General features: G+C 36.2%; 1 long non-coding RNA gene across 1 annotated transcript in view; it reads right to left on the minus strand.

Annotated features, from left to right (window-relative positions):
* The window catches only part of LOC109264214 (uncharacterized), a 475,998-nt gene extending 464,020 nt beyond the window's left edge, over positions 1-11,978 (minus strand). The window contains exon 1 of the long non-coding RNA XR_002078658.2: positions 11,853-11,978. This is a non-coding gene — a long non-coding RNA (uncharacterized LOC109264214). The remainder of the gene's footprint in view (positions 1-11,852) is intronic.
* Positions 11,979-12,592: the final 614 nt, after the last annotated feature.

Genomic DNA, 12,592 nt, shown 5'->3' on the forward strand with positions numbered 1-12,592 from the left:
CTTAGCCTTCAGAGCCCTTGTTTGTACTCTCCGGTTCCCTTTATTTAAAAAGACAAGGGCAATGCTGATCAAATGACTGAGTTGCACAGCAATGAGTTGCTAATTAAACCCACTTTAAACCTGCCCTAAACCATTAGGTAAATTGTTTCACACTCTTCACAATTACAGTGAACTACAGTCATATTTATACTCTACATTTAGACATTTAGCTTTCCCTGGCCAAAAAGGATCTGCTTTAGGAGGGCTGCCTCACTAATTAATTAATGTTTAAGTCAATAGTGCTTCCAGGCCTTATGGTATTTCAAAAAGGCACATTAGCCTCAATAGCTGGCAGGCAGCTCAAGAAAGAGAAACCTGGCAGAAGGGAAATAGACAAAACCCATGACAGGGAAGGATGGTGTGAAATACCCTGGGAGTAGCCAAAACATCTTGTGAGGTGGGTGGCATACATATAACCTCTGCAGATACCTGTAGGTTCTCTCCTGCCTACTCTCTCCTTCACATTCCACTCCCAATACCTTTGTTCTGGATCACATCATTCTTGGTGTGAACACACGATACCCTAGGAGCCTCTAGTCTCTTTCTCCAGGTCATCCTTCATCCTGCCATCAAACTTATCGTTCCAGAACACATGTCTGATCTTACTCCATCACTCTTCAAAACCCTTGACTAGTTCTCTATTGCTTAGTTGTGTTTAGTTGTAGGATACAGTCAAAACTCGTTAGCAAGCAGTATATTGTCCTATACAGCCAAACCTTGGTTTGTGAACATAATTTGTTCTGGAAACATGCTTGCAATCCAAAGCACTTGTATATCAAAGCAGATTTCCCCGTAAGAAATAACGGAAACTCAGATGATTCGTTCCACAACCCAAAAATATTCATATAAAAATGATTACAATACTGCAATATAATACCAAATAATAAAGAAAATACAAAATATAAGGGAAAATGAACTAATTAACCTGTACTTTCCTTTGAAAACCTTCGTGGGCTAGTGTGAGGGAGACCAGAGAGAGGACTGTGTAGGATGCCTTTCACTATCACTAACGGAATCACTGCTATCTATTGGTTCAATGGAATCTTTTTCTTTTCGTGCAACTTTAACAAGGAACCTATCCAATGACACTTGCTTTTGCCTCCTTTTGAGGATTTCGCGGAAATGTGACATTACATTGTCATTAAACAGATACATCCCTCACACTGCTACGGCCTGATTCGGGCAGGGCCCTTCTACAAAATTTTGCACTGTTTCCCACATTTTATACATCTCCCTAACCTCATTTGAAGTGAGGGATTCTCTGCCTTTGTCTCCTCCTCCTCTGTGGAAGAGATGCAGACATAAACTTCTTAAAAAATCATGCAATTTCAGCCACTCACACACCTCATTCACACTTCTTGACGATTTCCTTCTTAACCTCCATGGTAATCAGCACCTTCCTCTTACCACCTTTCTTTTCAACCTTTTTCTACATGGGGGTCATTGTATACACTCGCACGGATGTTGACTACGGTATTAATAAACTCTTTTCATATACTGTATTAAATGCAACTGGCAATAAAGCAGCAGAAGAAAGAGATATTTGCAGGCAGCCTGACCTAGAGAGAAGCCAAGCATTCCTAAGCTTACTCTTGTATGGAAGAGCAAAGTCCATAGGTGCCTTGAAGTGACAAAAATACACTAGTGCCAGTTGTGGGCACCTTCCAAAGTTTTGAAAAATCACTGGTTTTTGCCAAACACTGCAGCCTGAGACTGAGCATCCGAGTATGGGAAGCAATCACCCACAATCCCGCAGAGAGAGAGACAGAGAGAGAGAGAGAAAAGAACCAGTGACTCAATTGTAACATGTGACATTCAGTATCATGTACTACTCACTACTCATATTGCAAGACATCACTCATTTATCAAGTTAAAATTTATTAGAAATGTTTGCTCGCCTGAGGAACACTCGCAGAACAGGTCACTCACAATCCAAGGTTTTAAGTATTTATTCTAACCCCAATTCTTTGATGTGAAAAAGGAGGAACAATAAAATCCTATTCTTTTCAGAATCAAGTCAAATATCCTCTGGGACCCCTTCCCCTATTCTACCTCCCCTAAATTAGAATTAATTGCACCTCCGTGTGGACCTCCATAGTATATTTTCTACCTACTATGTAATACTTACCTCAGTCAGACCAGTGTAGATTATTTTCTGAAAACCTTTAAGCCCTCTTTCCTGGGCTACCCAGAAAGTTTTCTTTGCATCTGGTAGCTCTAGTCTCTCATTTTACCATATGAATATTTTTATTTTTAAAAGCATGTTATAAATAGTTTTAAGTCTTCCAGACTTACTTCTAAGCATATGAAAAATATACATGTTCAAGAAAGAGAGAGAGGGAAATATGCATTCTAAAATTTGGTAATATCCTATATAATAGTCTTTGCTTTATTTATAAATAATTCTGTAAGGCAATTATTTAATTATATTATAAATTTATAAGATGCATGGTATCTATTTACAAGTAATACTCTTTCTTTTTTACTTCAGTGTACATTGAGGGTATTTGCCCATACTGGAACATACAGAGTTACTTCATTGTACTAATGGCTATGTAGTATTTCTGTTACACATGTACATATGTTGTACATATTTTGTTACACATGTACATAAGTATGTGCACATATATACACCCTATATATATGCCATAATTAAACAAATCCACTACAGATAGACATTTGTACTGTTTCCATTTGTAGTGAATTATAAATAGTCCTGAAATTAATCTTTTACATACAAGTACATCTTTATGTAGGGTGGCATTGCCCAGTCAAGAAGTAAGCATGTGTCAAGGAGCCTGGGTGGCTCAGTCCACTGGACATCAGATCCCAGGGTTGTTGGGTAGAGCCCTGCCTTGGGCTCCCTGCACTCAGCTTGCAGTCTGCTTAAGATTCTCTCCCTCTCTCCCTCCACCCCTTTCCCCCACATGTCCCTTTCCCCCCTCTTTCTCTCTAAAATAAAAAAATAAATAAATTAAATTTTTTTAAAAGAGGTCAGCATGCAGCTCAGAGCCTGGAGCCTGTTTCAGATTCTGTGTCTCCCTCTCTCTCTCTCTAACCCTCCCCCATTCATGCTCTGTCTCTCTCTGTCTCAAAAATAAATAAACGTTAAAAAAAATTTTAAAAAAAATTTAAAAAAAATAAAAGAGGTCAGCATGTTTTCAATTTTTATATGCTTGCCAAATTTCTCACCAAACATATGGCAGCCATCTCTATTCCATTTAATGGTATGGAGAAAGCCTGATGTCTATTCATTCTTAAACTTTGACAGTATGACAGGTAAAAAAATCATATCTCAATGTTGTTTTAATTTCATTTTTTTAACTAAAGAAATTGACCATCTACTCATAAGTTGGATAGTCATGGCATTCTTTCTTCTTTGAATTGACCTTTGATATACTCTATTCACTTCCCTACTGAAGCTTTACTTTTTTTTTTTTTTAATTAATCTTCAGGAGTTCTTTAAATAGTCCTTTTGTCAATAGGTTACAAAATTCTCCCAGTTGTCATCTATCATTTATTCTCTTTATATTTTTCTTACAGAAAAGTTTCCTTTTTGATGTAGTATTATTTGCTTTATTTTTCTTCATGGCTTCAGAATATTTTATCATTTTTCATAGACTTTTCCAACGAGAAAAAAAAATTAAATGGCCTCCTGAAAAAATCCACTTCTGCCCACTTATTTGAATTGCCATCTTTATCCTATACTAGATTATTGTATATCTGTTTTTGGAGTTGCACTGTTCAATAGAACTCTTTGTGCTAAAGGAAATGTTCTATGTCTGTGCTGTCTGATGCAGTAGCCACATGTGGCTATTGAACACTGGAAATGTGGTATAGTTAAAAACTAAATTTTTCGGGGCGCCTGGGTGGCTCAGTCGGTTAAGCGGCCGACTTCGGCTCAGGTCACGATCTCACAGTCCATGAGTTCGAGCCCCGCATTGGGCTCTGTGCTGACAGCTCAGAGCCTGGAGCCTGCTTCCGATTCTGTGTCTCCCTCTCTCTCTGACCCTCCCCTGTTCATGCTCTGTCTCTCTCTGTCTCAAAAATAAAAATAAACGTTAAAAAAAATTTAAAAAAAAAACTAAATTTTTCATCTTTTTTAGTTTTAATTAATTTGTATGTAAATAGCCATGTCTAGTTAACGGCTACCATATTTCATAGTGTACTAGATACCAGCACTAGACCACTTCCATCACTAGAGCTGTATTTTTGTTAGATTTACAGTAAAGCAAACAGCATCATTATTCTCCTTTTATTTTTAATTTGTTTTTTCTTTTCTGGTGCAGTTAGTCTTCCAATAAAAGTTTAAAATGAACTTGCTAAGTTAGGAAAAACGTGCAGAGAGAGTTTATTACACTGGAATTAAGTGTATAAATTAGTTTGGGAAGAATTGACACATCCATAATATTGAATCTCATCTGAGATATAGCATGTCTCTCCATTAGAAGGTTTTTACAGTTTTATGAAACCATCGGGGAGGTTTTATAGTTTCGTAAGGTAGGAAGACAGAATGCACATTCAGGAGAACATGCCTAAATCCTCTGAAACTTGGAGTCTGACCCATCTTTGCCATGTAAGCATCTATCATTTTCCTGTTAACATTTTGGAAATGAAATTCACTTCATTATAACTGTTAAGGCAGGGCCTTAAAGGGGAACTAAGTTCTGTAGGACCACACAGTGGATGATGTCAAGCAGGATACACAGTGATGATCCTAGTGGGAACTCACACTTGTGTGGCAACTATATGTGCCAGATGCTGCTTTATATGTAGTAACTCACTGAATATTCACAACCCTATTACATAGAGTTATTAGCCCCATTTAACAGATGAAACAATCAGGACCAGTCCTTGCCAGTGATATGCCTATTACATCTTGATGTAGCTGGGTTTCAAATCTAGGCAGCCTCCCTCTGGACTATGTTCTCACCACCAAACTTGCCTGTCTATGGTTGCACTCTGAAGTGGGATCCTAGAGCTATTGAGGCTTGGTACCAAGGAGCAGCTTCCGTAGCAAGGGGCCTTTATCTGGTCTCAAAGTAAAGGGGGCAGATGACATCAAATTCAAAGCCTGCTGGGTCTTATTATTTATTATTATTTATTATTCCCAAGCTTTTTCTATCATGGGTTAGAATTTTTTATTATATTTTCTAATAAGTTACTTCTGGTATAAGGAAATGCTATTGGTTTTTATACGTTAATCTTATATTTACTAAGATTTACCTTTTATATTTATAAATATATTTATATATTTACTATATTTACTATATTTATATATTTACTATATTTACTAAGATTTACCTTTTATATTTATAAATATATTTATAAATACGATCTTATATTTACAATATTTACCTTTTTATTTCTAATGGTTTTTATACCATCTGTAATAAAAGTTATTTTATTAACTCATAAAAATAGTTAATTCTCATGTCATTAAAAAGTTATCTCCTTTGTTACAATACGTATAGCTTATCACTTTTTCTTTTTTTTTAATTTTGTTAACATTTATTTATTTTTGAGAGACAGAGAGAAACAGAGTGTGAGCAGGGAAGGGCAGAGAGAGACGGAGACACAGAATCCGAAGCAGGCTCCAGGCTCTGCCCTGTGCTCAAACTCACGAACTGTGAGATCATGACCTGAGCCAAAGTAGGTAGCTTAACTGACTGAGCCACCCAGGCGCCCCAGCTTATCACTTTTTCCTCCCATTTTATGTTGACTAGAACTGCCAGAAAGATACTGAATACTAGTCATCCTATTTAACAGAGTGGAAGGTAATTTTAAATTTTTCATACAAATAATTTTGTTCCTTAAGTATGTTTGCTTTGTGAATGTACATACAGTTTCCTTCCAGGAGCCCCAGTGGACAAACTTGGCAGACCCAATACAGCATCACCATCAGCATGCAAAGCTCCACAGATAATGGGGCTTCCAGTCCAGCTCCCACTATTCTTTTCACCAGAGACTATGATGGAACTTTTCTGCAAGGATCATGCACAAAATAAACAGAGCTCCATCCCAGGAGCCCTTAGCCACCACACAAAATCAGGAAGGAGCATTTCTACCTCTTCCCTGGGAATTCCCAATGGCCATCAATTGTGTGCTTTCCACTGCTTGCAACAAACACACAGTGAGTACTAACGCATGACCCGTGTGTTGGTTGGCACTGCAGAAAACGGAACTAAGCTATGACTCTTGTCTTCAAGTGACTCACCATCTACTAATAGCCAACATAATGCCAGGTATACTAACGCTATATTGATAGTACACTATCCTATTTTACAAGTTATTCTCATTTAATTCTCAAAACAGAATGATTTATTATTAAATGTATTCTTCCATGCATTACCTTTCTGTCAGTACTGTAAATGGGATTTTTATCCCAGTATAACTTCTAACTAGCTACTCATGTACATGTCTGCTATCGATTTTTGCATATTAATTTTATATCTTGCTACTAGGCTGAATTTTTTTATTGTTTGAGTTAGCTTTACTTTGATTCTCTAGAATTTTTCAAGTATGCTATTATGTCATCTGCAAATAAAAGACATGTGGAGAAATTCAGATTCATTGCACCACAATATGTACCAGACCCAGAAGACACAAATGTGTGCGGTCTGGACAATTTTCTAGAAACAACAGAGTAGTATTCTGAATGTTATTTAAAACACACACACACACACACACACACACACACACACACACACTTCCTAGAGAAAAAGTCGTTCTCAAAATAAAAGGCCAATAATAGTGCTGTTAATAGAATTTTAAGGTTAAGAAAGTGATGGTTCACATACTCAATATAGCTTAACATAGAATTCTGCAATAAATTAAAAAATGTCTATTTCAGCAGTGTTCATAGCTATAAAGTGAATAAATCCATAATAAAGAAATGGAAAGAAAGCAACATATGACAATGTTCTGGCTAGTGTTCCAACTGGTGGGAAAATTACCATCACCCAAGAGATAAAATTAAAGATTGTTTGAGTAGCTTCATCAACGCATTTACCACCAAGTCCTTCACAGAAAAGTTGGCAAACTGCTTCTTTATCAAACTGCTCATCCTAATATCAGCAACCAACCAATCATCCACTGTCATAGTCTGGTATCAGTTTATAATGTAAGGATTCATTAACAGTCTAGAAGAAACACACATATATTTCAGTATATTTTCTTCAGTTTTATTTGAGATATTTTATACTTCATTGATATTTATAATTTGAAAGACTCTTGAAAAATCTCAGGATAGATCCCTTAAATGTCAGTTACCTGACATTTTTTCTGTATCTTATATCTACCATTTCTAAGTTTCACAGAAAAAAATCTTATATTAGACTTTGGTGATGACCTGTTTTATCTTTACCCTCTTCATATATTTCATGTGCTTTGATTACAATCTCCTCAAGACTTTATTTTCGCAAACTGGACATATCTCCTTTGTAGACCTTCTCAAAAAAAATAATAAGCTGAAATTAGAAGGGGTCAGAGTTAAGTTACTTGAAAAATTGAAGGATAGTATGTCAGAGAGAAAAACACAAAGACATAAAGAAAAGTGAGGAAGAGAATCAAAGTGGGAGAATTAGGACAGAAAGGTTTTTTCATTGAAGGAGAGGGGTTTCCCTGCTAGTTTCTTCGTCATTTGTATGACTTTCTTTACTTCCTCCTCATTTCTAGAACTATAGTGCCATTCTCACGCGTGTACTTTAGTATTTACGTTCCTAAAATGATGACTGAGACAGAGAGAAATTACTCACACATTACTGATGAAAACTCTGGAAGTTTAGCCTCTGGTGAGGTGCTTTTGCCGACCTGCCTTACCCCCACCTGTTCTGAACATGGTCACATTATTACATCCCCAACTGGCATTTTTGCAGAAGGACATTTTTTGGCAATTTGACTGATGTATATGTTGTACTGCCATCTCTCCCACCACAATAAAGTTCATAGTACAACCCTCTCAGTTCATTACAACCTGTCACTGAAAATGGATTGCCTCATTGCTATAAAACTCATGTTCCATGCATTAGCATAAGAGTAACAGCAACAGCTGATATAAAACCATCGTGGAAAGTCAGAAACTACATGAAAGTGGAATGGATGGCTGAGGAATCAGAATAAACTAGGTAGGTTCTTAAACAAGTAATATCCTTTTAGGAAATCTGATGAGTAGTATGAGATGGTTTCAGACCTTTCTTAAACAGAAATGACATTCTACTCTGGTTATGCCCTCATTCCATGACCAATCTTTGCACATTATCATCACCCATTCTGATCCATTCTGAAACCAAGTGCAAATGGCCAGTCTCTTACAGCCAGGTACCATAACTTAACACCTTTCTGCTTTTTCATTTCTTACTTATTAGGGCACCAATTCCTTCATGTCATGAAGTGTTCTAGGCTTTTAAAACTGACATTTAACTCGCTTCTAATACTATCTAGCTAAAATATAATAAAATTATTTTGCATTATTGAATTTATTTCATAATCACCTTTTGTTTATGACACGGGAAGTGATACTGATTTATATTTAAAATAATGGCAGACAATTTCTAAAAAAATTTACATAAGTGAAAAAGTTATTTAAGCAAACATAAAGAAAAGTATTAAGCAAATAATACCAGGGTTTTATGTTCATATGGAAAAATTTTGAAGATCGTATTCAATAACACACATTTTGAAACACCTGTCTATTGGAAAGAGTGCCGTACTGATGTTAGTAAACCTGACATTCTGTCATTTACTATCAGAAAGATATCAGAGAAGTCATGTAATTTCCATATGCTTCAGTTGCTTCATGAAAAAAAAGAAGTTGACCTTCAATAAACTTTCACTGAATAATAATAGCCACCATTATATGACTACTTTTATGGTTTGGACTATGTTAAGTGCACTACATAGGAACTCTCACTTGATTTAATCACACTACAATCTTGCAAAGGAGATTGTCACCTTCATTTTACAAATCAGGAATGAGACTCAGAGAGATGAAGTAACATTCTCAAGACTGCACAGCTTGTTACTGATAGAGTGTGGATGGACTCAGGCCCAGCTTTGTCTGACTCTCAACCTGTGTTTCCAGCTTTCTGAGGGTCGCCCACATCTCGGACCCTATTGCAACACCAATGGCAAATATCATCCTGCAAAATCTCTCCAAAGGACTCAATTCAAAGGTTCCTGGAGCTGGGTTAACAGGAAGAAAAATTACAAAGGGCAGCATAGTTCTATATTATTCCTTAAATGTAAATTTTAGGATTAAAAAAGTAACTCATCTTTATGGTATAAAATGCAGAAAGCACAGAAAAGTATAAGGAAGAAAAAAAATAGCACTTCTTATTCTACCACGCATGAAATACCACTTAGCCGTATTTCCTTCCTGTCTTTGTCCCATATATGTATGTTCAACTGCCTAACTCAGTTCCTGGAGCAGTGGAACCTCATTTAAGGACGAATAAAATTTTAGCTGATTATCTTCAGTCTTCCTATTATACCCCTCTGCCCCTTTAGCTAATACAGTAATGACACGAGTACTTTTTCTTGAGCACCTATTATATCAAAGTATATTGCTAGATAATTCCACCCTCATGACCTCTTTATGAAGCAAATACTGTTTTATCATTATTGTTATTTTGTAGATGAGGAGACTGAGGCTTAAAGGGTAAGGCAATCACCTTGCCCAAGGTCACACTAGTTACAGTTACACACATGATCAATATCATGATCAAGCCTCTGCCTAGAGTCACTAGGAAGTATTGCTTGCATGGCAGTGACTCGGTTTAGAGTGAGCATTTGTAGTCCCTAGAAAGCACCGCCAGCATTGCATGGACAACAGAGAAGTGTCCAAACTCAGCGATTCAGAGCCTTGCCAAAAGTTCCAAATTGTTTTCCTCTAAATTTTCACTAAAGAATACTAAGGCCCTCTGATACATCAATGGTATCTTAAGGAATAACCCTAGGAAACCAAAGATTCTCATGTTAAGCAAGGAAACTAGACTGATAAATGTGACATTGAATTCGCTTTCCATAAAAAAGATCTAGAAAAAAATTACGTAACAGAAAAAAACCTAGGAAAATTACACATCATAAAAGGGGTCCCCTGCAAATGTCAGAATATAGTTGCAGTTTTAATGTCAGCATCCTGATTTGCTTTTTGTTACTCTTCAGCTGTAGAATATCACTGCTGAAACAGAAAGGTGTATCTCTCCATTAAATTGCCCTCTGTCTACAAGTAGACTGAATCAAAACCCAGACACAGAAAACCCCTCACAATGGAGTAATGGCTGATAAATTCTTTAGTATAAAGAGGTGCTATGACACTGCCTCTGATGGCATTGAAGTTGACTGTTAAAAACAATGTATTAGATATGTTCTGTCAATCCAGCATATGTGGACAGCAGGTTGCTAAAACAACCAATAATATCAACACACACCCTAAAAGTTAAGTCATTACAATTTTAAAGAAAAAATTATATAGGCTTTTTATATTGGGCTTTTTAACTACATAAAGTACAAATTAGATTAATCACTTACTCCAATGTTGAATTCATTTTGGGTTTTAGTATATGTTGAAATTGGGAGGAAAACAGATTTTTGTCAATATCCTGGGAAGTGATTTAATGCTAGCCTGATTCTATAGATGAATAAATTATTTAAGATGACTTGACTCTGGAAAATGAAAAGCCACTCTGAATATTTCATTAGATGGCACATGTGAAAGTAAACATAATTCAGATACATTGATATTTGGACACAAACAATTCTCAGTGAATTGATTGTCTTTCCTCATTCAAAATAAAGGCTCTGAATATTTCTGGGGATTAAATTTACTTTAAAGCCATTCAATGAATAATTTAAAGAAAATCTTCCAATATCCTCCAATCTAAGTATACAGAGAAGTCAATAATTCAATGGTTAGTGTACAAAGATTTTCCATCACACATCTCTTTTAAATAAGAGATTTCTATTTATTTTTTCAAATGAGTCCAAAGAAATTTGCTCAATATAAAACATTCTGATAAAGTTCCTAACCCAGCCTTCTTTCTGAAAAGAAAAAACGTTTGTCTCTAAGATTTAACTGCAAAAAAAATGTGGTCTGTACATGTAATAATAAAGTGCAGGGGAAAAAAAATTGGAGGCTGTTGTGTGTGGGTTTTTTTTCCAAACTCTCCCATTATATGTCATTGTGATTCGAAGGTGGGTTTAACTTCTCAAAAGTCTGATCACTGTTAAACCAATTAGATTGTCTGTCAGGTCCTGAAACCTGTCACCTAATAGCACAGAGCCGTCATCACTCAAGGATTTCAACTACACGTCTCATCAGGGTACCTGAGCAAACGCTGACAGGGACGAAACCCTATGAGTACATGTTTTAAAAGTCAAGTAAATTATTTAAATGCTCTGTCAGAATAGGCAGATGTGATGTGAATTGGGAATCAAGGGAATCTGGACCGCACTGAAGTTTCAATGTAAAAGAAATATATAGCAGTCCCCCGTTATCTACAGATCTGTTCCACCCCCAACCCCCACCATGGATGCCTGAAACCGCGGATAGTACTGAACCCCATATATACTATGCTTTTTTCCTATACATATGTACATACTTACAATAAACTTAATTTATAAATTAGGCACAGTAAGAGATTAATAATAAGAACAACTAATAATAAAATAGAGCAATTATAACAATGTACTATAATACTACACTTGATCTTAGCCAAGAGGCCGGGAAGCCATCACAAAAATGTACTGTAATAAAAGTTACGTGAATGTAGTCTCTCTCTTTCTCTCTAAATATCTTATTGCACTATACTCACCCCTTTTCTTATGACGATGTGAGACGGTAAAATACCTATGTGATGAGATGAAGCGAAGAAAATGACGCAGGCACTGTGACGCAGAGCTAGGCTACTGTTGACCCTCTGATGATTCGTCATGAGAATCGTCTGCGTCCTGTCGGAAGTAACGAAACTGCGGATGAGGGAGGACTACTGGATGCCTTTTCATTCAAATTACACTATCCTCCAAGTCGCCTGAGTCCAGGCTGGGTTTGACCTTCCTGGTGTATCATCACCTTGTAGACCATTCCTTGGTTAACATTGACAAATGTTAATTTTAACATTAACAAATGCTAGCTTTGGGGACGATGTGCAGTAAAATAGCAAAGGTGTGTGTTTTGTCTTAGGTTCAAATCCTCTGTTGCGTTACTCAACCCTCTTAAGCTTCTCTTTTAGGTCTTTGTCCACGGGTTTTTGAAATAGCAATTTTAGAAATCTACTTTATAATGTGGTTATGAGGATTCTGAGATTAAATCTACAATATAGATGTTAATTTTTATTATTAATTTGCATTGGTTTATGAAAATACAACTGGATGTTAGAAATCACAATCTCTGGGTCTAATAATACCACTTCCATTTACTGCCTGTATGACCCTAAGCAAAACATGTCATCTCTACATGTCTTCTTTAAAATGAGAGTAATAATATCTGTCCTGCTTGTATCTCAAAAATGTTGTGTGAATCAACTGAATAATATAAATGAAAGAGCTTTATGGA

This window comes from Panthera pardus, unplaced genomic scaffold, assembly GCF_024362965.1.
Source record: "Panthera pardus isolate Hobbes unplaced genomic scaffold, ASM2436296v1 HiC_scaffold_1, whole genome shotgun sequence".
NCBI lineage: Eukaryota > Metazoa > Chordata > Mammalia > Carnivora > Felidae > Panthera > Panthera pardus.